General features: G+C 45.0%; 1 protein-coding gene across 2 annotated transcripts in view; it reads right to left on the bottom strand.

The window, feature by feature from the left end:
- Smad9 (SMAD family member 9) overlaps window positions 1-22,502 on the bottom strand; it is a 50,439-nt gene that overhangs the window by 27,492 nt on the left and 445 nt on the right.

Genomic DNA, 22,502 nt, shown 5'->3' with positions numbered 1-22,502 from the left:
AGAGAGGCTGGTCGGTGAAGTGCTCACTGCAAACATCACTACCATCTCAGACCAATCCCCACCACCATATAAAATCTAGAAGGGCAGCATGTACCTGTGATCCCAACACTGGGAAAGCAGAGACAAGAGGATCCCTGGGGTCCACTGCCAGGTCTGACCAGGCTGTGATGTTCACATTAACTGAGGAACCCTGTGTCAGAGGAAGAGTCAAGGGAGATGCCTGATGTCCACCTGCAGCCTCTGCAAACACACAGCTATCTGTGCACACTCCCCAACACAGGTAGACACATACCAAAAAGAAAAAAACCTATAAGGCTAGATTTCTCAAATCTATATATGTATATGTATGTATAAGCTTCATGCTTATTTCCTTCCTAAGACTTGTGGAGCCCAAAGTGGGCAGTGCCTATCTTACACATAGAGTTCCTCTATATGTAACTAACTGTAATTCCAGAATACATGATGCTCTCTTTCGGCTTCCACAGGTACTTGTCATTCACAGGGGCACACACATTATACATGAAGGCAGAACACTTATATATATACAATTAAAAAAAATAAGGCAGACATCAAATTAGACCTCTGACCTGACCTTCATATATACATACACACAGAGACAGAGACAGAGAGAGAGAGAGAGAGAGAGAGAGAGAGAGAGAGAGAGAGAGAGAGAGAACAAATATAATTGTTTTGGTGAAATAGCACAAATTCAACAGAAGACTAATATAATGCCTTCAACATAGCAAACCCAGAGTGGCCTCTTAACTCAGCCCCAATTCAACAGTGCTTCTTCGTTTATATTAGAAGGCATTGATGGAAATTTCCCATGCATGAGAATTTATATCTTCGCATTCCACACAATGCAGGTCTTTCTCTCCCCTGGCATATCCATTACTCTTAACATGTTTAGAAAACATCCCACGTTCTCAAGGGCAGCAAGCATCCGGGCCAAGTATTTCTACATGAATGATCGCTGAATCGCAAATTCGAGTCCTTAGAAACCTATTTTTACTGCATTGTTTATAAACTTGTGAATAACTATTGCCCTTAAAAAATTTCTGGACCTTAGCAACCCCCAAAAGAATAAACCAGATCTTACGCAACAGAAGGTATCTTGACTCCAAGCAAATCTAACCCATGAAAATCTGGGCTTACCACAAATATAAACTTGGGGAAGATTATTTATCTTACAAAGCGAGTAATGATGAATGTAAAAGTATAAGTCCATCTCCCCAAACCTGTTTCACATTCAGCTTTTTGAGAGATAAATAGGCTTCCATTCAACAAATGTTTACTAAGGCCTTTCATGTCGCCATTCGAGTCAACACTACACTGCATACATTTAACTGCTAAAGGTAAGCCTGATAGCAGAATTAAGAGATCTCCTTCCTCTCTCTCTCTCTCTCTCTCTCTCTCTCTCTCTCTCTCTCTCAATATTTATTTATTTTATGTTTATGAGTACACTGTCACTCTCTTTAGACACACCAGAAAAGGACATCAGATCCCATTACAGATGGTTGTGAGCCACCATGTGGTTGCTGGGAATTGAACTCAGGACCTCTGGAAGAGCAGTCGGTGCTCTTAACCACTGTGCCATCTCTCCAGCCCTTATTACTTTTGAAATATAATTTTAACCCTAAAAATACACAGTGTCTATCTTACCTCCTGGATGTTGTTCTTGGGCCTGGAAGGAGCATTGTCAGCAAACTGCAGAATGAATCAAGTTAATTTTGGAGACACTATATTATAAACTCTTCGCCCACCAAAACACCACCAAAGTTTGGGAAATTTACAACTGCTCCAGCTTTTGTGTAAGCAGGCAGTATTATGTCACAGCTGAAGTCAGTGAACCCCTTGTAAACAAAAATACAAAACCAAAACAAACAAACAAACAAACAAAAAACACAGCCATCAGAAATAAGATAAACTGTATTTTCTACATATCAAGCAATACTCATGTAGAGTATCTTAGCTCAAATATGAAAACACTTTTTTCTCGCCCTCCTTTAATAGATCTTTGTTGCAGTAAATAATAATTTAAAAAATAAAGGTTTCTTTTAACCTGCACTAGTGCTGGCACAGTAGGGCCACATAACATCTGTGGGATATTTTCATCTCAGTCAGCAAAGTGTCTCACCCGCTAAGCTCCATCCCATCTCACACTGCCGATGGCTACTCTCTGAGCCTGGCAGCCATCTCTCTACCCATCTAGTCCTCAAGGCAGGTCGCTGCCAAGCCAGTTTCATACAGAGACCGCCTATCTTGCAGCTCTCTTACTGTGGGCTCAATTAAGGTTTTATAGACAACCAACTTTCTCCTCACTGTAGGTCTATCCAGACACTGTGGATCCTGTTTCCCAACCTTGATGAATATTTAGGAATGAGCTAAATGGGCCCCACATAACACACATGCACGTGCTGGGGGAGAAGGGACATGCTGTTTGGCTTAAACTTTATTAGAAATACAGGTGGCAGGAGAGGCTGAGGTGACTAATCTTGATTCTCCACTTGAATGAACTGAAAAGTGCTTGAGGGGGACCAGTAAAGCATGTGTCTTGGCATGTCTGTGAGGGTGTTTTCAGAGAGAATTGGCAAAGAAAGGTACTCTCACCCTGAGCGGGTGGCTCCATTCCATGTTTGGGCACAGACTGAATAAAAGAAGTAAAAGGGCGAGCTCTCCAGCTGAGGAACTGTCTCTCGCTGAGCTCCGGGAGCCATGATGTGAGCAGCTGTGACGCATCACACTCCTTCCTCGATGGACTAGAACATCAGACACCACCAGCCCAGTAACCTTCTGTAGAGTTTTGTGAGGTGTTACATCACAGTGAGGAGAATCTGACTAACTCCAAGTCCTCTGTGCCAGCTCTGTATCAACGGCTTTTCCAGAAATTAAATAGCAAAACAAAACAAAAGGAGGCAGTACTTTTGTGCTGTAATAAGTAAGTTCAGTAAATGCTCAAGCAAGATGAGCCCACGAAGGAGGGCAGGGTGCAAAGCATGCTGGGAATGTTTCTGTTGATAATGATGATGATAGTACTATTGAAATATATAGGACAAAACGACAACCACCAGATTGGGAAAAGATCTTTACCAATCCTACATCTAGTAGTGGGCTAATATCTAATATGTACAAAGAACTCAAGAAGTTAGACTCCAAAGAACCAAATAAACCTATTAATAATGGGGTACAGAGCTAAACAAAGAATTCTCAGCTGAAGAATATCGAATGGCTTAGAAGCACCTAAAGAAATGTTCAACATCCTTAGTCATCATGGAAATGCACATCAAAACAACCATGAGATTCCACCTCACACTAATCAGAATGGCTAAAATCAAAAGCTCAGGTGACAACAGATGCTGGCAAGGATGTGGAGAAAGAGGAACGCTCCTCCACTGTTGGTAGCAATGGTACAACCATTCTGGCAATCAGTCTTGCGGTTCCTCAGAAAATTAGACATTGCACTACCTGAGGACCCAGCTATACCATTCCTGGGCATATACCCAAAAGATGCTCCAACATATAACAAAGACACGTGCTCCACTATGTTCATAGCAGCCTTATTTATAATAGTCAGAAGCTGGAAAGAATCCAGATGCCCTTCAACAGAGGAATGGATACAGAAAATGTGGTACATCTACACAATGGAATATTACTCAGCTATCAAAAACAATGACTTCATGAAATTCATAGGCAAATGGATGGAACTGGAAAATATCATCCTCAGTGAGGTAACCCAATCACAGAAAAACACACATGGTATGCACTCACTGATAAGTGGATATTACCCAAAAGCTTGGATTACCACAGACCAAATGAAGCTCAAGAAGAAGGGTGTCCAAAGTGCGGATGCTTCAGTCCTTCTTAAAAGGGGAAACAAAAGTATTCATAGGAGACGATATGGAGACAAAGTTTGGAGCAGACACTGAAGGAATGGCCATTCAGAGCCTGACACACACACACACACACACACACACACACACACACACACACACACACACACACACACATAGCCACCCAAACTAGACAATATTGATGAAGCCACGAAGTGCATACTGACAGGAGCCTGATATAGCTGTCTCCTGAGAAGCTCAGCCAGAGCATGACAAATACAGAGGTGAATGCTAGCAGCAAACCACTGAACTGAGAACAGGACCCCCGTTGGAGGAGTTAGAGAAAGGATTGAAGGAGCTGAAGGGGCTTGCAACCCCCTAAGAACAACAATACCAACCAACCAGAGTTCCCAGAGACTAAACCACTGCACAAAGACTGTACATGGACTGACCCTGGGCTCCAACTGCATATGTAGCAGAGGATGGCCTTGTTGGACACCAGTGGGAGGAGAAGCCCTTGATCCTGCCCAGGCTAGACCTCCCAGTGTAGGGGAATGTCAGGGTGGGGAGGCGGAAACAGGGATTGGTTGGGGAGGGGAAACACCCTTCTAGAAGGGGAGGGGTAGGGGGTTTATGTCCAGGAAACTTGGAAAGGAAATAACATTTGAAATATAAATTAAAAAATCCAATAAAAAATATATATATATTTCAATGTGTGTATGTGTACACACACATACACGTGGATAGTGAGGATTAATTGTACCACTGACTGGAAGTCTTTTAACTCTAGTTAGAAACATCCAGTGCAAGGGAGGGCAACAACCTTTCAGAATAAGACATAGCTAATCTCTGACCCCTTAGCAGGAGGACATCCATGAATCCAGGACATCCAGGAAGTTAGTAGGCAAGCAGAAAGAACAGTCCTTACATAGCTCTGTTACCAAACAAACTCCAGAGTCTTACACGGTAAGAGGCAAAAGACAGGCCAAAGTCAAGAGGAGTCATGGCAGCACATAGAGAGTACGAGCTAAGATTCTCTCAAGCTTAAAAATAATGCCGAGGGGATGTATTGAAATGGAGACAGGGGAGGGGGCAGTCAGATGGGGAGGGGAATGGAGAGAGGGCCAGCTGTAACTAAGGACACATGTAAAAGCCACAAAGGGTACTCATAATAGGTAAGCTATTTAGTAAATATTTTTAAAGCTTTTGGAGCTGGCTGCAGAGCTGGTTTCGCAGTTAGGAGCACTGGCTCCTCTTGCAAAGCACCTGGGTTCCTCCACTTCCTGTGAAGCTCAACCATCTTTACCTCCAGTCTCAGGGTGTCCGATGCCCTCTCTGTCTTCTCTGAGCACCAGGCACATATACAGTGCAGATAGACATGCATGTACCGTCTCTCTCTCTCTCTCTCTCTCTCTCTCTCTCTCTCTCTCTTTCTCTCTCTCTCTCTCTCTCTCTCTCTCTCTCTCTCTCTCTCACACACACACACACACACACACACACACACACACACCAAAGTTTGTAAAAGTTAAGTTCAAAACAGATCATCGGTCAAGGAACCCTGAGACTCCCAAAACAACACGGGCTTTTGCTACTGCAGTTGTTGCCCAATAAAGGAAGGCGGTTAGAACCGATTGCTGAGAGCGGCACATGCTTTGTGTATGAGGTGACCTAGGACCACTCTGACCAAAAGCAACTTGGGGAGGAAAGGGTCTTTGGCTTACAGCTTCCAGTCTCTCAGGGGATGTCAGGACAAGAGCTCGGAGCAGAAACTGTGGAGGACACTATTTTACTGACTTGCTCAGCTGCGTTTTAGATACAGTCCAGGCCTTTCCACCTATCACCTGATATTGGTGATTTTTCTGCTGCTATCATAAAAGACGGTGACCAGGGAAACCCACAGAAGAGAGGTCATTTGGGCTTCCGATTCCAGAGGAATAAGAGTCCATGACGGCAGAGAGGAGGCATGGTGGCTGAGGCAGGGAGCCAAGAGCTCTCACCTTTAATACCAAGTACGAATAGGGAGAAAACTGGGAGTAACATGTGTCCTATTGTCCTCAGAGCCCACCCCCAGTGACCTTCCTCCCAACCTCCTCAACCTTCCCACAGAGAGCCATCAGGTGGGGACCAAGTGTTCAAATGTATTCACCAATGGGGGATATTCTCAATGGAACCACCACACGCCCACGATTGCTTTCTCCAAAGGACGACTTGCACACCACATATTTTACCTTATTTTGCTCAAACTGTACCAAAGTGGAATTACTTGCCTTTTCTTTAGAATAATTCAATCAAATTTAGTATGTTCACAATGCTACAGAGCCACCACCTCTCGCCAGCTCATAAACTCAACTTGTCCCACTAAGACAAAACACAACTCCCACTTGGCTGCTTCTTCCCCGGTCTCCTCCCACAACATGCGTTCTATGTCTGTGGGCTGGATCCTTCTACAGCTGATCGGGTACACAGAGACATTTGCAAATGCAGATGTGTGTCCATAAACATAGAAACACGGACGCCAACCTGTTCATGCCACTGACAGATGACCTACAGGTTACTCCCACCTTCAGGCTACTATGGACAGCGAGGATATGAATGTGTGGGTGCAGACACGTGCTTGAGTGACAGTGATCAATTCTCCGGGGCATAGACCTAGGAGGGAAGCTGCCGTGCGCCATATGGAGTTTGTGGTTAACTTCGTTAGATAAAATTGCTCAATTATTTTCTGTAGCGGTCAAAGTATTTCACAATTACAGTTTTGCTTCACATGGATTTTAAGATACAGTGCGGGCATTGTAACTGGGGCTGGCCTTGCCTTTACAGTAGTCCTACCTCACACCCCAATGTTGGGATTACAGGTACAATCTAGCATATCCGGTGGGTTATTTTGTAGATCCGTGTGTGTGTGTGTGTGTGTGTGTGTGTGTGTGCAGATATCATCCTGAATGTTGCCTTTTATGATAAACTTTTATGATAAAAATTTTCAATGCCAAAAAAATTTTAAATAGGGTCTCTCTATGTAGTCCTCGGTGCCCTGGAACTTGCTATATAGACGGGGCCAACCTCAACACACAGAGAGGTGTGCACCACTACACTCAGGTCAAAAATACTCTTAATTTTAGTGATATATATTTATTCTTTCCTTATTATTTATGCTTTTGATGTGACATGAGAATCCATTGCCAAATTCAAGTCCATGAAAAATCACCCTTATGCTGCCTTCTAAAAGTTGTATTGTTTTGGCTTTTATACTCAGGTCACTGACCACTGAGTGAATGTGTGCGTGTGTGTGTGTGTGTGTGTGTGTGTGTGTGTGTGTGTGTGTACTCACGAATAGTGGTGGGATAACTAGAGAGCCGTATCTAGAAGGCTGCAGTTGGAACTCTTACATATCACCACTACTTGTTCCACTATTCCTTCTCCGCCACCTGGTCTTGACATTCTTATAAAACCACAGTTGACGTAGATGTTTAGCTTAGCCTTAGCCTTGAACGTTGAATTTCACCTCTTTGATCTCTGTCAGTCCCTAGGCCAACAAGACATTACTTTGACTACTGTAAACTCACATTAGGTCTTTAAATTGCAATATTTAGAATTGGAGTGCTCTGTGTTAGTTTTCAAGGTTGTGTTATAGTCTTTTTCTTTAAAAAAATAGTTTACTGTATTTTTCCTATTGTGATACAGGTTCAATGAGCACATGGAGGGTTTTGCTGTTGTTGTTGTTTTGTTTTTGTTTTGTTTTTTTGACAATCTTGTACCTTGGCATCTAGGTGTTTAATATCACTTGTCGATGGGCTCTGGAAATGTAATTCGGACATAAAGATGAGGGTGAAATTCTAAGAAGCAGGGAAGAAAATACCATGACTGAGCAGGTCCTGCTGGGAGGGAGTTCAAGTGGCAGGAGAGCCTAGTAGTCAGGGCTTTGGCTCTAGTGCCAAGGGACACTTTCAAAATACCATGCTACAGGAAGAAACCACGACTGCTGTTCTCGTAGGCAACTAAGTCCTCCACTGTACTGTCACCAGGAAGATCAAATATGGTACCACAGGGGCTGGAGAGAAAGATGCTCAGCTGTCAAGAGCAAGTACTCCTATCCCAGAGGACCAGAGCATGGTTCCCATCACCCACAGGAGCTGGGTCACCACTGCCTGTAACACCAGCTCCAAGGGATCTGACACTTCTGGACACTACAGGCGCCTGCGCTCCCCTGCACACCCCTGTCCCTGCCCGAGAACACGATTAAAATTAAAATAAACCAACACAGTTCGCCAAGTAAAAAGCACTTCCTTGTTTTCCCCAGGCCGAGAAACCCCAGCTTGTTTCTAATCTTTGAGCGTGGCCGTAAGCTGGAGTGCATATAAATAATCCTCTTGACAAGCGAGAACACTTGTGCAGGGGGAAGAAACCTCTGAACATAGTCTTCAGTAAACACTTTCATCAGTTTTAGTTGAATTAAATAACCAGGCAGTGACAGCAGCCCTACTGAACATGGCTGTTGCTCAAGGGGGCAGAAGTGGTTAGAAAATGGCTGCGGCTGCCTACAGTGCACTGTGAAAACATCCATTTGCAATTTTTATGCATTTGTTTTTCAATGCAGAATATCCCAAATGCAAATGTTCCTGGCAGTATGACATGTGTCATTATTGCATGTAAACTGCCACTGAGTAAATGTATTTTCTTTTTTTGTAGCGACAAATATTGCTGCGGTGACATTAAGCAATCTCCTGTCACTCCACAAATTGAGCCGTGTAGTCCCATCTGGGTCTAGGTTCCATTACAGCAGAGCTACTTCAAGTCAATAAAGGAGTTGCTAACCAGAGGATGCAGATGTGCCTTCTAGTGTATAACTTTCCAAATCACCAGCGCACCGTCAATATAAATTGACAGGAGTCTGGTGGTAATGGGAGCCTGCTCTACACCTTGGAAGCCCTGGTGACGATGTCACACACTATGTGAAGGACACAAGCAGTCTCTAAAGTTGCATTGTTCTGGGATCACCCTGCACTAATTGCTCTGCTTAGGCCTTGGGGGAAATGTATAACTATCCTGTGAAATCATAGCAGCTTTAAGTACAGCCGGGGACTGAGTCTCCCGTGCACAGATGAGAGCCTAGAGAGTTTTGCTTCAAGCTTGATTTTCCACTCAACAACTAAATGTCGATGAGGGTCTGTAAAGCCCACTGCAAGGGGCCTCCTTCAAAGCCAGCTCAAATATCAGGACCACACTGGCATCCCAAGACATTGTACATACTGCACCGCGTCATTTCTTTATAGGAAGGCAAATCTTTTACAGACAGCAATTCTGTATCATTCGACATGCAACATATTATCATTGATGGGATGCTGACATCAACGTGTCAGAATACAACAGATGCTCAACAATATCAACTGCCATGTTAACTACTGTATCCTTTCCTGAGGAACCCTTTGTTTTAAAGCCGTTGTCGCCTCCTGCTCTGAGAACCCTGGTCCTCTAACCACACATATCTCAGCTCCTAATGAGGAAGGACAAGGTTGGTTTTGCCTCCGAGGGGACACTGGGCAACGTCTGAAGACATCTTAGTTACCACAGCTAAGGAGGAAGATGTCATTGGGATCTACGGGTTAGAAGCCAGGGATACCGTCAAATGCCCCGTGATGAAGAAGACGGCCTCTAGGCAGGTGTGATCCGGATCTAACTGTCAACAGAGTTGAGTTGAGGAAGCCCTCAGAGAGTCTCACCCTCAACAGCGATCCGCTCAGCCTCATTCCTGTCACTCCTCCATCCGAACTTATCTTCCCAAAACTCGCTTCCCGCTAACGGTCTCCTGTTTAACGTGGCTTCTACTCACTTCTCACTGTTTTGGATTTTGGGTGTCCACAGTTGGACTTTTACAAAAACTACTCAATACATCGATACTTCAAAAGCAGAAATGAAACCAGGTTCTAAAACGTCTTGCTACTAACTGGCCTGCTTTAATACTGAGCCTTTAAGGTAATTTTAAATGAGAAGGAAAAGTTATGGGAAAAGGCAAAGGCTTGGGAGATGACAGCTGTTTGTCTTCATTGGTAAAAGTTTCCAGAACTTTGAAAGCCAAGTGTCTGTCCCTGTCACTATCTGAAAAGCAGGCACTACCTTACCAGGGTGAAGTCACAGCGCCCACCACCTGTTCTATAAGGCGCATGCCTCTTAATCTAGCTTCAGTCTGCCTAAAGACTGTTCAGAGGAAAGAACAGGAAATTAAAAAAATTTTTTTTGAATTTTTCATGTACATGTTATTTGCCGTTAAATTTTGTAGAAGTGATACTCTTAATTAAGGATATAGATTACATATATAGCATACTCAATACAGGAAAGGGGGAATATATGAAATTTGTTTAGCATGTACCATACTCTGCACAATTCATGTCTGTTACAGACTCACCATCAAGAATAAAGTCCTACAACAATGAAACCATTGCAAAGTGAAAAAGCATACATTGTGTTACTCCACTCCTGTAATTCTGGTGAGAGTAACTGGGGGATGAGGCAGAAGGACTTCCATGAGTTTGAACTACATAAAGACTTTGTCTAAAAAACAAACAACCAACCAACCCAGGAGCTGAAAGTAGGGTCAACTGTTTTTAATCTCCAGAACTTGGAACTTGAGCTATGTGAGTTTGAGGTCATCCTGGTCTACACAGTGAGCTATGTAGGACAGCCAGGGCTACATAGACCTAGTCTCACAAAAAGAAAAAGAAAATAGAGGGAAAAAACACTTAGTTAGACATCTTCTCTTTCCCTTATCCTTCTTCCTTTTTTTTTTAAAGATTTATTTATTTATTATATATAAGTACACTGTAGCTGTCTTCAGATACACCAGAAGAGGGCATCAGAACTCTTTACAGATGGTTGTGAGCCACCATGTAGTTGCTGGGAATTGAACTCGTGACCTCTGGAAGAACAGTCAGGTGCTCTTAACCGCTGAGCCATCTCTCCAGCCCTCCTTCTTCCTTTCTTTCCTTGATTTAGAGTCTTGTTTGTTGACCAGGCTTCTCTTTTTCTTTTTAAGACTTATGTATGTATGTATGTATGTATGTATGTATGTATGTATGTATGCATGTGAGTGCTCTATGTGTAAATACACCTGCATGCCAGAAGAGGGCATCAGATCCTGGCATAAAAACCTGCTATGTGGTTGCTGCGAATTGAACTCAGGACCTTTGGAAGCGCAGACAGTGCTCCTAACCGCTGTACCACCTCTCCAGACTGTTCATGCTTGGTTTATACTCATAGATTTAAATGACCCATCAGCCTTTCTGGGAACTGGAGCTCAACAGGTACCCACTCCCATCACACCGGGTACTAAATACGCATGTCTTTAAGGAAGATACAAAGGTGACAAGCCCATGATGCCAGACACCAGCATCACTGGGGACACAAATCAAAACACTAAGAGGCGTGGCTTCCCCATATTAGAAGGGCCACCACCAGCAAAACAGAGAGTACCTGAGGTGACAGTGGACTCGGAGGTCAGCTCTGTGGGAAGAGATGAAAAAATGGCTTGGCAATCATGGACACATTCCTTAGCTGACCACAGAGTTACAGCTCGACAAACTATCCTAAGTGTGTACCCCAAATTAAAAGCAAATGCTCACTAGCTTGGTATCCAAGCCAGTTTGATTCGCAATAGGTGGGAGGCAGAAACCAGCTATCAACAGCTGAATGGATACAGAGGTGTTGCGCACACACCTGAGGTATCTATTTTCCGGTCACAGGAAGAGAAAGGCATGCTCTTCAATGTGGGCAAACCTCGGGAACACTGCTTAGCGGTGCAAAGCAGACGCTAAGGATGAATGATGAAGATTCATCCTGCGTGGAATATCGAGGTTTCATAAAGACAGTACACAGACCGGAAGTGACCAGAGTGGACCGGTAGGAGAAATGGGAATCATTGCTCAAAGGGTATTGAACATCAGTCTAAGAGGATGAAAAGCTCTGACACAGGCAGTGGTGACAGATTCACTGCAAGAGCCTGCTTAACGCTGCCAGGCAAGTTTAAACTCAACAGTGGTTAAAACAGTAAACACATTTTTACATGATAAAGATTTCATTCCAGGTGTCAAATGGCTCCGTTATCCTTCAGGGGATTTCTCCTCCTCTCTCTGCCAGAGTTAAACATGTTTTTAATAAATATTAATTCTTGTAAAATAACGTGTTGTGGTTACGCAGAAGCCTGAATGGCTGATGAAGTAAAAAGCGAGGGGAATCTTTTAGATAGCCATCCCTGTAGGCTGATCCCTCTCCAAGCTGCTCTGTGAAGAAGGCCTCAGGCCGATGAGCGATGAGCGCTGGCGCGCTCTGCCTGCCCTTCAGATCTCTTCCTCTCACTAAATGCAGATTCATGTAAACATATCAGTTTCCTCTGATGGCGGTGGTTTGGGGTTTAGAGCAAAGTGCCACTTTAAAAATAACATTCGCCTCAACGCCCAGGGAAAGAGGAATTATGAACTAAACCCCAGAGAGATTCATTTTTTTTTTAATGAGTTCTGTTTTCTACCTCAGAACCAACTGACAACAACTTTATACAGCTTTAATCAATACTGCTCAGCTTTATGTTTCCGTATCAGATATAAACTCTAAAAGATCTTCAAGCAGCATTGGGGTGAGGGAGGGGAGAAACAGAAGAAGGAGAGAGGGAGGGAGGAAGGAAGGAAGGGAGGGATTCCCAGCACTCACATGGTGACTCAAACCGTCCCAAACTCCAGTTCCAGGGAAGCCAATGCCCTCTTCTGGCCTCCACGGGTACTGCACGCACATAGTGCATGCTTACAGTCATGTACATAAAACAAATAAATCGTTTTTAAAAGATTCTCCAACTAAAACATCATATTACAAACATTCCTAAGGCAACTATAAGTATTCTGGGGGCAAAGGGGAAAACCAGATAGTGTGATAGTCACATGTGCCAGTACTTCAGAACCTCCAAGACTTCAAAATGGAAGATCCACACAATCTGAACTTCATTCTTCCAAAGCTAACCACATGGTCCCTCTTGAAATAGGAGTAGGGGAGAGCTGACCACGTGAAAGTATTATGGGTCCAACCGCATTTACATCATACTACACAATTAAAGACTAAAATATTTGAAGTTCATGTAAACTATATTTTTTTATTTATTTCTATTTTCATGTGTATGGGTGTTTTGCCTGCATGCATGTATATGCACCACCTGTATCCAGTGCCTTCAGAGGATGCTGTATCCCCTGAGACCTGCTAGCTTGCCTCAGTGTCATAGTAAAAAAAACAACCCCCTCCCACAAAACAAAAGAAACAAACAAACAAAAAACCAACGAAATCCACCTCAAAAATACATCAGGGCCAAAGCAAGGAATGCTAGTAAAATTTAATGCTCAGTTTAAGAAAGTTGTTAGGTGACATCCCAGCTTTCCAACCAGCAGACCGGGAGAAGAGAGTCTCCTGCAGACGCCAGAAGGGGCTGCTGGGCTGCTGCTCCATTGTGGCTGCTCTCACAGGTGCTGGACTGGAGCATTGACCACGGGTGTGGAAAGCACAGTGTCTTCTTTTCCTCAACCCCACATTCCGGAGGGCACCGAATCCTGGTGTCCCAGGCAACGCCCCTGTATCCTCCTCCTGTTTGGATCCCTCAGGCCATTTACTCCTCATTTTACACAGGTCCAGGTATAGCCCACGTGATACTTTGCCGTGACTTGCAACACAATGGGATCACCATTGCTTCTGTGGGTCGGGATTAAAGGTACTGCATTTGCACCACCCCTCCGTTTGTACTCTATGTAGCTTATTTCCATGTGAGGCGGGTGTGTGCACGCCTGTTTTTAGCTTCCAAAGCTCCTCACCTTCCGACCTTACCTGCTCTCTGTCTGCTCCTCCTTCAGGAAGCAGACTTCTTGGAAACCCTCCCCAGGGGCCTCCAGAAGCAGCAGCTAGCATCTCTCCTGCATACTGAGCTCCCACAGCATCAAACAGGCCTCTTCGTCCCTGTATTCGTTAAAAGCTGAGAGTCTCCCCAATGCCATTAACCAAGCCACCTGGCATGCAGACACCATCAAGAAATGGAGAGTGAGTCAAGGGCCAAGTGCAGTTTTATCAATGACATAAACTGTTGCTTTATTAAATGTCATGTGATCGGTTCACCCTGCACTCTAAAACTCACTGCTTTGCTAGTGTCCTATAATAAATCTGTTAAAAAGGCAGACTTACACAGTCCGTACAACTACTTCTGGGCATTTAATAGTTTACCTGCTTTAAATGGTCTTATACAGAATACTGACCTGAATATGAATCCCTGAAAAGGCTTAAACATCTATAAATAAGATTGCAATGCTTTTAAACATGGATGTGTGTGTGTGTGTGTGTGTGTGTGTTGGGATGTGTGTGTGTGTGTGTGTGTGTGTGTTGGGGTGTGTGTGTGTGTTGGGGTGTGTGTGTGTGTGTGTGTGTTGGGGTGTGTGTGTGTGTTGGGGTGTGTGTGTGTGTGTGTTGGGGTGTGTGTGTGTGTGTGTGTGTGTTGGGGTGTGTGTGTGTTGGGGTGTGTGTGTGTGTGTGTGTGTTGGGGTGTGTGTGTGTGTGTGTTGGGGTGTGTGTGTGTGTGTGTGTGTTGGGGTGTGTGTGTGTGTGTGTTGGTGTGTGTTGGTGTGTGTGTGTGTGTGTTGGGGTGTGTGTGTGTGTTGGGGTGTGTGTGTGTGTGTTGGTGTGTGTGTGTGTGTGTGTGTGTTGGGGTGTGTGTGTGTTGGGGTGTGTGTGTGTGTGTGTGTTGGGGTGTGTGTGTGTGTGTGTGTGTGTGTGTGTGTTGGGGTGTGTGTGTGTGTGTGTTGGTGTGTGTGTGTGTGTGTGTGTTGGGGTGTGTGTGTGTGTTGGGGTGTGTGTGTGTGTGTGTGTTGGGGTGTGTGTGTGTGTGTGTGTGTGTTGGGGTGTGTGTGTGTGTGTGTGTGTGTGTGTGTGTTGGGGTGTGTGTGTGTGTGTTGGGGTGTGTGTGTGTGTGTGTGTGTGTGTTGGGGTGTGTGTGTGTGTGTGTGTGTGTGTGTGTGTGTGTGGCTGAGTTCCTGGCCACGGGAGGAGTGGAGGAATCACTAATAACTCAGGGCAATAGCATGTGCCTATACTTCCAGCACGTGGGAGGCTGGAGCAGGAGGATGACCAGCCTGGCATCACAGTGACACGTTGTCTCAAACAAACAAACAATTCCCTAGCAAACCATGTTACAGTTGCTTTCCAGGGAAGGTGCCTTAGCCAGCACCACACCTGACCTGCTGGATGTCACTGTGGCCATTAGAAGCACCTCAGACTGTCTTTCTTGTCCCTCCTTTACCCAGCCTTTCTATCCCAACCCTCTGAAAGTTGTCTTTTGGCCGCATGTTAAAAATCAATAGTTCTTCCTTGCCAAAGGAATAATCCTGAATTCCCTGGGCTCTTCTCTTATAACCTACAACCCCTTCCCCCCAAGCTATCAGGGAATGGAAGGAAAGCAGGTGAAGCCAGAAACTAAATAAGCACAATCAAGGGTGACCTACCTGTGCCTATGACAGGGCTGGGTGGCTCAAGATGACATGCAATTTCTAATCTCTATGACCTTTCAGTCCTCCCAAGGAGGCCAACCACAAGACACCAATGGGTTTTTTGAAACAGAGTTTCTCTGTGTAGCTACAGATGTTCGGAAACTCATGCTGGCAGTAGACCAGGGTGTCCTCAAACTCTCAGAGATCCACCTGCTTCTGCCTCCTGAGTGCTGGGATTAAAGGCGTCTGCCTGGCTAATATTTTTGTTAAGTATTTATTTATTTTCCTTTTACGTGGGTGTGTGCCTGCCTGTTTGCCTGAGCACCACACACATGTGATGCCCACAGAGGCCAGAAGAGGGCGCCATATCCCCTGAAACTGGAGTTACAAATGGTGAACTGCCAGATGGGTGCTGGGAATTGAAACGTAGGTCCTCTGCAAGAGCAGCCAGAGCTCTTACCTACTGAGCTCTCTCCAGTCATATCCTCAACTTTTTCTTTATTCTTGAAATTTTCATACACATAGACAAAGGGATGATCACATATGTCCCTCATTTCCCCCACCCAACACCCCCATAAACCTTCTAGTATATCCCCTTTCCAACTCCATGTCTGTTTTTCTTTAACACCCCACTTGATCCTGCTGGTACCGCCACATGTGCATGGGTGTGGGGACATCGCTGGAGGATGGGAATCCAAACAGCAGGCCATATTCTCAAAAATGAATGTTTCTCCTTCCTTCAGCTCTTTAATAAGGGGTGGGGGGCTCAAAGATCATCTATCCCATCTATGCAGGAATTTCAGTGGGCTCGACCTTGTGCATATAGCCCTGGATGCTATGAACTGGAGTCCAATAGCCACGCCATGTCCAGAAAGCAGGCCCTTCACAGCACTCGGCCCCATCCTATGATCTTACATTTGCATGGTCCCTGAGCCTTGCAGGGGCTCAACTACAGACGTCCTGCTCCATCTCTTATATCCTCAGCACATTGACAACTCACGCAGCTCTACACTGACTGCTGCCTCCTGGGGGAAAAAAGAAAATAAAATAAAAATCTCTGACCAGGGCTGAGAGTGTAAGGGTAGCCCAGGTCCTAAATTGACACAGGTCCCCACCCTGGGTCCACAGCTTCCCAGATCTGCCTTTCTGGTCTCCTTCGATGTCTGTGACCTTGTCTATAGAGTCCAGGGCATTATTTTTTTATGTTGTTTCTTCTTTTGTGGAGCACCCCCCCACACACACACACAGCCTGGTTGGGCCTAATAAGCAATTCAGATCCAGTGATTATAGATCAAAGAAAGGTGGAAAGAAGGGGAAAGCACCATCCCCCACCCCTTACTTACACCTGATGTTGCACCTACAATAACCTCACATTTAGGAATCAACATAACAGAGTTCAAAAAACCAGAACCCGATCACACCGAATGTTTCACCACCGGCGGTTGAGAGGTAATCACAACAGAAGGCAGAGGGAACGCCACATCTCTGAAATGACATCAGTACACCAGCTGTCATTGTTTGCAAACACAGCCAGCACCGAATGGCCCATTTGTACACACACATAATTAGTCAATAAGCCATAGCAAAGCATTCATGTACACAAAGCTCTCTACATGGCCAACTTCTGGTCCAATTCACACTCCTGAGGAGGAAGCTCTACTGCCCCTAGAAAACACAGAAGGGCTGGAGGGCGGGCCCTGAAATCTTCTCCACGGGGTACATTTTCCTCACTGTCCCTGTTCACTGCCACTGATTTCCTCAATCATCGCTCTGAGTAGTCACTGGTCCTTGGTGGTCTCGCTTTGCACGTATATTCGGTAACTCGTTTTCAAATAAAGATTCCTTTTCCCACAGACAAGATGGCTGTTAGGGTTTTAGTGAGTCTGCTAAGACAGTCATGTGGCTTAAGGACCTTGTACTCTGCTAAAGTCAGGTCAAATAGACACTGCCTCCTGAGGACATCTAGCAATCCACTTTCTACAGCACTCTCCTCCCTACCCTTTTAAGCCTCACACTGTCCCAACAGCACTAATGTGCTACCTTTAAAATTACCTGCCCTTTTCCCTGCTCCTCCCAAACGCCAACTCTTTTCTCTCTGATTCTCAGAAAACCAAAAGATGAACCCATTAATTTATAATGAAGCATGAATGATAAGAGAGGTCAACTCATCTACCACAAAGCAGAAAATAGGTAGGCTCTTTGATTCCTTTCTTGGGTCAGCATCAGTTTCTGGAAGATGGCATTGCCAAGGCCGGCAATTTTAGCTCCGAACGTTTAAGAAAACAATGCTTCTGCTGAGCACTCAGGCGCCTTAAGAAAGATTTGCACACTCATGGGGCTAAAAGCACATGCACGCTCACCCCAAACAGGCTTCTGAGGGATGGCAACAAAAAGCCCAGGCCCTGCAGAGGGACACAGGCCACGGATTAAAGTTAGGTTTGAAGACAGAAAACCTGCTCTGTCTAGAAGGCCTCCCTCAGTCACGGAGTTGAAGCTCTTCCAGTGTGCACGTACCCACCGTCTCCAAACCTCCTGCAAACAATCATTGCACCTTACAATCTTATACGTGGTCAGGTATCAACCGAAGTTCAGCCGTGCCTGGTGGCACGGGACTGCAATCCCGCACTTGAGAGGCTGAGACAGAAGGATCACTTTAAATATGAGGCCAGCAGGGGATACATAGCAAGACACACACACACACACACACACACACACACACACACAAATCCCAACATGGAGAAGAGAAGTGGCAAAGTTCCACCCCAGCTTGCAGGAGAAGGCCAGTCAGAGAGGCAGAGAATGCAGCAAAGAAAGAAAGAAGTAAAAGGAAATAAAGAAAGGGACTGGGTAGTGGAGAGAGGCAATCAGAGGGGCAGAGAGAGAGAGAATTTCATATTTAGTGTTTTAAGGGCAACTCAAACACTGGTCAGAAAAATCACAGAGCTATGTAAGTCTCCTTGGCATTTATTTCATGGGTTACACTTATTCCCTTTAACTTAAACATGGGCTTCAGAAGAAGGGCAGGAAACCAGACAGCTTTTAGTGCGACGCCCTCTGAGGGCTGCAGTCCTGCCCTATGCACATTCACAGTTCATCCCTTAATACTCGCGCACTTTGTTTTAAACCAAGCTGGACTCAAGTTTTTAAATGCAGCATCTCTGACTCTTATGAGGTTGATTGGGAGTTAATTAGAGCCTCCCAATTAAAACCATACAATCAATTGTGTCTTCTAGGCCTGATATCTACCCAGATTCTAGTTTTCACCCTCCCGTGCATTAACTCCAGCTGAGGTCGGTGAGCAGCCCTTGATGCTTATTAAGGATCCTTGAGCATCGAGCTCGAACGAAGTAAAAGTTCAAACCAGGAGTTTGAACACACACACACACACACACACACACACACACACACCGTCAATTTTGAGGGGGAGCCAGTGGACTGTGTCAGTCATTTTTTTGTTGTTGTTAGAATCATATTAGAGTTTCTTTTTTTTTTTTTTTCTTTTTTTTCGGAGCTGGGGACCGAACTCAGGGCCTTGCGCTTGCTAGGCAAGCGCTCTGTGGTGGCTATATTGTATTAAAATCTGGACTTTTCTAAAAAGCTTCCATTGTGTATATAGTGAATCTGCTATGGAAAATTTCCACTGCAGTCACAGTTGTAGCTGAGCTTTCCCCGACTGACTGTACCGCTCAGCCACAGTGTTCCCAGGGGAGGCCCACCTGGGGTGACTGGAGCTCAGGATGCCTTCCCCTCTGGGCTGACATCAACTCCTCACTTCTGCACGAGTCCTCAGCTCACCTGCACACTGGCTTTGAAAGATGGACTTTTAAGACCTAGTCTACGGGTAAAATTCTCTTATAGATTTTATTTCAGAAGGGAACGGCCTCAATAAAGAGAGTTTTTCACTTAATGAATATCTACTGACCGAGTCCTGAGCCAGGCACTGCAGTCAACAGTAAAGGGGGAGAAGGCAGAGGAAGCTCAGTTCCCTCCTGACCTTTAAGGACCACCTGAGAGGAAGAGTAAGTGTTGTTAGAGCATGTTCTGCAAAGCCACACAGGAGAGTCAAAGGGCTCACCGGAGGACATCCCCCCCACTAAGGTTATCAGAGAAAATCCTGCCGGTAGCACTTGGACAGAATCTACAAAATGAGGAGTTGTCCAGCAAATACGGGGCTCTGGTGGGAGACGAGGGCAGAGGGAGAGGCTTTCTGAGACTGAGCCTAGGTTCAGGGAAATAGGCCGATAAGAGGAAAGTCTGGTGTGCATGGGAAACTGTAACTCACTCTTGAAACCCCAATGGGAGGCATGAAAAAGTAAGTCTGGCAGAGGGCACCCTGTGTGAGGCAGACCAGGGGGGAATCTAGGTTTCAACTGCTAGCAGGGTGAAGACACATCAAGATGAGTACCCAGTTGTCATGGTCCTGATAGCATTTAATGCTGGCATTATTCTTAAAATCCTAATGACTTGGGTCGGCACAGACATAATTTCCAGGAGTATTTGCTTTTAGAGGTTAGTTCACTGCCAGGGAATATCTGTTTACTTTACTCTGTCCCTGTTCTTACACAGACCTTCACCAGGTTAACACAACACCCTACTGCCTGCTCACGGCATCAAAATAAAACTTAGGCGACTTTCCAAATCACTGACAAAAATCACAAAGGGACCAACACCCCAACAGTCGAGAATCGCAACAATTTGAGGGGATCCGCACTTTCAACCTCCACCCAGTTTACTGGTTTATTCTGGATACAGCCGTTTCTGAATTCCTCGGTCCGCACAAGAATAAACAGAAGTCCACACTAAGCTCTGTTAAAACATTAGGATTTAATGCCATGTTTCAAAAAATAAAACAGGAATGTTTCTATCATAGCCCTGAGCTTCCCACCACTGGAGCATACCCCTGGGTAAGTATGATTTAGATCATATAGGAGCATGATGATGAGACTGTGTTCTTGTACTAGAGAGGGAGGGAAGGTCAGATGTAATCAGCTGCCTTAATGCGGCAGGCAGTGACCATCCATCTCTCTCCAGCTTGGCAAAACACATTGCACTCCTGTCCATCAGAGCTCCATTATTTGTAAAGCTGATATTAAATTCTTTCATGGAACATATACAGCCACCCTATTGGACAAGATGGATGAAGCAAAGAAGTGCAGGCAGACAGGAGCCAGATGTAGATCGCTCCTGAGAGACACAGCCAGAATACAGCAAATACAGAGGCGAATGCCAGCAGCAAACCACTGAGCTGAGAATAGGTCCCCCGTTGAAGGAATCAGAGAAAGAACTGGAAGAGCTTGAAGGGGCTCGCGACCCCAAAAGTACAACAATGTCAAGCAACCAGAGCTTCCAGGGACTAAGCCACTACCTAAAGACTATATATGGACTGACCCTGGACTCTGACCCCATAGGTAGCAATGAATATCCTAGTAAGAGCACCAGTGGAAGGGGAAGCCCTGGGTCCTGCTAAGACTGAACCCCCAGTGAACTAGACTATGGGGGGAGGGCGGCAATGGGGGGAGGGTTGGGAGGGGAACACCCATAAGGAAGGGGAGGGGGGAGGGGGATTTTGCCCGGAAACCGGGAAAGGGAATAACACTTGAAATGTATATAAGAAATACTCAAGTTAATAAAAAAATTAAAAAAAAATTAAAAAAAAAATTCTTTCATGGATATGAAAGAATAGTTTCTTGGGGTTTTTTTTTCTCTCCTCCAATTTGACCACATGATCAGAAAAGATACACAAAATTTACCATTTCTGCAGTGCTTAGATAACTGTGACGAAGTTTCCTATAATGGAAATGTTTCTTTTTCCTTCCTCTGTCTTAGGTTATCAGAGATGCAGTAGCTTGGATACTGGTGAATATTTTCTGATTTGCTCATTAACTGGGGAATATGTCAGTAAAAGGAAAAAAAATTATTTAATAAAGAAAACACCAAGTGTCTCTCGCTGACTTTAAAAGACTTGTCAAGTGCTTGAGGTTAACTTTAATTTGTCTCTGATTTTTAGAAAATGCTACTGGTTAAGTGAGCTGGCTGGATCCAGACTGTGCAAGCATTCTCCAAAGCATAGCTCAAACTGGCTGGAGGTAGGGGGCAAGGGGAGGAGAGGGGAGCACCCTGACGAAGAGTAAAGTGGGGACCTTAGTGTCAGGACAGACTCAGCAGATGCTGGCTTGCAGGAAGCCGCCTTGTCATCAAGGAACCTTGCCACTACACATATGTTTTCAGAAATATTTGGCGCTTTGATAATCTTATCATATTTTAAAGGTTCCTTATTTATAAACCGCCACCCCGGTTTCTTAACAGCGATGTCCTTGAATAACCAACCACAGACTTGAAAGTGATCCAGAATCATGTTCTCTAAAGGCAGAGCATTGAATCCTAGTCATTTGCTATAGAGTGGGTTCGGGCTGTATTTTGACTTCCTTTTTACATATAGATGGATAGTCCTTCCATGTAAACATCCGAAGGCATTCCCTCTCATTGACAGGCATGCTAGCACATTTCACAACCACAAATATTCCCGGGGAATGGCCTAGGAAGAGGCATCACTTAAAGGGCCGAAGACTACTGTTATTCTCCACTCTGGTTGCTAATTACATTTTTTTTACAGAAAGTCAGCAAACCACCGAACGGTCATCCTAAAAGGAAAAGTGATTCCTAGTCTTCTGTGGCTGTGCATTCGACCGAATTACATACAATTTGTTTCCAAAAAGAGATCCACATCATTTGTAGGTTATTTCTCAATGAGTACCAGTTCCAGCCCAGAAATATGCTAACGGAGGACCTCAAAACTATCATTTTCAATTGCCATGGTCAAGGGAGGGGACAGGGGAGGGAGTAAGAAGTGCAGCGATTAGCCACCCATAAGAAGGTTCCCCACACTCCTCCTCCCACAAGGCCGGCGTCAGTCAGTCGCCTGCATCTGTCCCCACCTCGCCCCCCTCCCGTCTGCGCAGCGCTGGCACCCAATGGTAGGCCCAGGAGAAGACAAACACAACCCAAGTGCTAGCTACAGACACTTAACATTCCTAACTTTTTCCCTCTCTTTCTCACTGTGTGTGCCTCAAAGGTAAGCAGAGAAGAAAAAAAATTACAGGAATATGAAATAAGCCTTCGTAGCCAAGGGTGCCCTGGAGTTTTAAAATCTCCCCCAGAGTCACAATGACTACCTTACGCA

This window comes from Rattus norvegicus, chromosome 2, assembly GCF_021556685.1.
Source record: "Rattus norvegicus strain SHRSP/BbbUtx chromosome 2, alternate assembly SHRSP_T2T, whole genome shotgun sequence".
NCBI classification, from domain to species: Eukaryota; Metazoa; Chordata; class Mammalia; order Rodentia; family Muridae; genus Rattus; species Rattus norvegicus.
The sequence above is the reverse complement of the archived record's forward strand: the minus strand, read 5'-3'. Positions and strand labels throughout refer to the sequence as shown.